Raw genomic sequence first — 3,672 nt, 5'->3', positions numbered from 1 at the left:
GGATTCCGGGGTCCCGGAACAAAATTCTCCGGAAATCACATAGAAAGTTCCTGAGGTGGATAAAGCGGCCACGCAAAGTTTGAGCACCAACGGAAGAAATTTGGGTGTGCCCGGTGTGCCCTGACAAACCAAGATTCAAAACTCGGATTATTGAAAAGTGTGTTAAAGCTCGTTATTTGAGGCAAAAGCGAATGGTTAATTCTGAAATGAGCTCGGGCGTGATTGAAAAACAGGAGAAAAAGAAACGAATCCGTGACCTTGCGAATGGTCGAAATTGAAGTGTATAATACGGTTTTTCGGGATTAAGGTCCCGAACAAAATTCACCAAAATCACATAGAAAGTTCCTCGGGTCGGATAAGCGGCCCACGCAAAGTTTGAGCACCAACGGAAGACATTTGGGGGTGCGGTGTACCTAAACCAAAGATTCGTGAAACTTCGGATTATCGTGAAAAATGTGTTAAAGCTTCGTTATTTGAGGTCGAAATCGAGCAGGTTAATTCCTCGAAATGAGCTCGACGCGTGATTGAAAACCAGGGAGAAAAAAAGGTCCGTGACGACCTTCCGAACGATAAATTGAAGTGTATAATACACGGTTTTGGAGTTCTGGTCCGGAACAAAATTTTCAAAATCACTTAGAAAGTTCCTCGGGTCGATAAAGCGGCCACGCAAAGTTTGAGCACCAACGGAAGACATTTGGGGGTGCTTAGGTGTGCCAAACGAAAGATTCGCCGAAACTTCGGATTATCGTGAAAATGTGTTAAAGCTCGTTATTTGAGGCTGAAATCGAACGGGTTAATTCCTGAAATGAGCTCGGACGCGTGATTGAAAACCAGGAGAAAAGAAAGCGGGGTCCGATGACGACCTTCCGAACGACCCAGAAATTGAAGTGTATAATACGGTTTTTGGATTCCGGTCCCGAACAAAATTTTCCTAAATCACTTAGAAAGTTCCTCGGGTCAGATAAAGCGGCCACGCAAAGTTTGAGCACCAACGGAAGACATTTGGGGTGCCGGTGTGCCCAAACCAAAGATTCAAAACTCGGATTATCGTGAAAAATGTGTTAAAGCTCGTTATTTGAGGTTGAAATCGAACGGGTTAATTCCTGAAATGAGCTCGGACGCGTGATTGAAAAACAGGGAGAAAAAGAAACGGTCGGTCCCACGACCTTCCGAACGGCTGAAATTGAAGTGTATAATACACTGTTTTTCGTGATTCGGTCCCGAACAAAATTTTCCTGAATCACTTAGAAAGTTCCTCGGGTCGGATAAAGCGGCCACGCAAAGTTTGAGCACCAACGGAAGACATTTGGGGGTGCCGGTGTGCGAGAAACCAAGATTCGCGAAACTCGATTATCGTGAAAAATGTGTTAAAGCTCGTTATTTGAGTTTGAAATCGAACAAAGTTAATTATCAAATGAGCTCGGGCGCGTGATTGAAAAACAGGAGAAAAAGAAACAGGTCCTACGACCTTTGAACGGTCAAAATTGAAGTGTATAAATACACGGTTTTTCGGATTAAAGGTCCCTAACAAAATTCTCCGGAAATTACATAGAAAGTACCTGGTCGAGATAAAGCGGCAACGCAAAGTTTGAGCACCAACGGAAGACATTTGGGGGTGCTTAGGTGTGCCCAAACCAGATTCAAAACTCGGATTATCGTGAAAAATGTGTTAAAGCTCGTTATTTGAGGCTAAAATCGAACAGGTTAATTCTGAAAATGAGCTCGGCGCGTGATTGAAAAACAGGAGAAAAAGAAACAGGTCCGATGACGACCTTGCGAACGCTGAAATTGAAGTGTATAATACGCGGTTTTTCGGGATTCCGGGGTCCCGGAACAAAATTCTCCGGAAATCACATAGAAAGTTCCTCGGGTCAAATAAAGCGGCCACGCAAAGTTTGAGCATTAACGGAAGACATTTGGGGTGCGGTGTGCCACAAACCAAAGATTCACGAAACTCGGATTATCGTGAAAAATGTGTTAAAGCTCGTTATTTGAGTTTGAAATCGAACAGGTTAATTCCTGAAATAAGCTCGGACGCGTGATTGAAAAACGAGGAGAAAAAGAAACAGTGGTCCTGTCATTAACCTTCCTAACAGTGAAATTGAAATGTATAATACACGGTTTTTCGGGATTCCTGAGTCCTGGAACAAAATTTTAAAATCACTTAGAAAGTTCCTCGGTCAGATAAAGCGGCCACGCAAAGTTTGAGCACCAACGGAAGAAATTTGGGGTGACGGTGTACCCAAACCAAAGTTCGCGAAACTCGGATTATCGTGAAAAGTGTGTTAAAGCTCGTTATTTGAGGTGAAATCGAGCGGGTTAATTCTGAAATGAGCTCGGGCGCGTGATTGAAAAACGGGAGAAAAAAACGAGAATCCGGTGCGACCTTGCGAACGGTTGAAATTGAAGTGTATAATACACGGTTTTTCGGGATCCAGTCCCTAACAAAATTCTCGAAAATAACATAGAAAGTTCCTCGGGTCGATAAAGCGGCCCGCAAAGTTTGAGCACCAACGGAAGACATTTGGGGGTGCTGGTGTGCCAAAAACCAGCATTCGCCGAAACTCGGATTATCGTGAAAAATGTGTTAAAGCTCGATATTTGAGGCTGAAATCGAACAGTTAATTCTGAAATGAGCTGGGACGCGTTGATTGAAAAACAGGAGTAAAAGAAACAGTCCGTGACGACCTTCTAAACGGCCGAAATTGAAGTGTATAATACACGGTTTTGGATTAGGTCCCTGAACAAAATTCTCCTAAATCACATAGAAAGTTCATCGGGTGAGTTAAAGCGGCCACGCAAAGTTTGAGCACCAACGGAAGAAATTTCGAGTGCGGTGTGCTCAAACCGAAGATTCATTTAAACTCGGATTATCGTTAAAAATGTGTTAAAGCTCGTTATTTTAGGCCGAAATCGAACGGTTAATTCACGAAATAAGCTCGGGCGCGTGATTGAAAAACAGGGAGAAAAAGAAACAGGCTCCGGTACGACCTTCCGAACGCTGAAATTGAGGTGTATAATACGCGGTTTTTCGGGATTCCGGGGTCTCGGAACAAAATTCTCAGGAAATCACATAGAAAGTTCCTCGGGTCAGATAAAGCGGCCACGCAAAGTTTGAGCACCAACGGAAGAAATTTGGGGGTGACGGTGTGCCACAAACCAAAGATTCGCGAAACTCGGATTATCGTGAAAAGTGTGTTAAAGCTCGTTATTTGAGGCCGAAATCGAACGGGTTAATTCTGAAATGAGCTCGGGCGTGATTGAAAAACAGGAGAAAAAAAAACGAGAATCAGTGACCTTGCGAACGGCTGAAATTGAAGTGTATAATACACGGTTTTTGGGATTCCGGTCCGAACAAAATTCTCGAAAATAACATAGAAAGTTCCTCGGGTCGAGATAAAGCGGCCACGCAAAGTTTGAGCACCAACGGAAGACATTTGGGGTGTCTTTGGTGTGCCAAAATCGATTCACCGAAACTCGGATTATCGTGAAAATGTGTTAAAGCTCGTTATTTGAGGTTTGAAATCGAGCAACGTTATTTCCGAAATGAGTGGACGCGTGATTGAAAAAACAGGAGTAAAAGATACGAGGGTCCGTGCGACCTTCTAAACGGCCGAAATCAAGTGTATAATACACGGTTTTCGGGATTCAAGTCCCTAACAAAATTCTCCT

This window comes from Silene latifolia, unplaced genomic scaffold (assembly GCF_048544455.1).
Source record: "Silene latifolia isolate original U9 population unplaced genomic scaffold, ASM4854445v1 scaffold_487, whole genome shotgun sequence".
Classification (NCBI taxonomy): Eukaryota; Viridiplantae; Streptophyta; class Magnoliopsida; order Caryophyllales; family Caryophyllaceae; genus Silene; species Silene latifolia.
The sequence above is the reverse complement of the archived record's forward strand: the minus strand, read 5'-3'. Positions refer to the sequence as shown.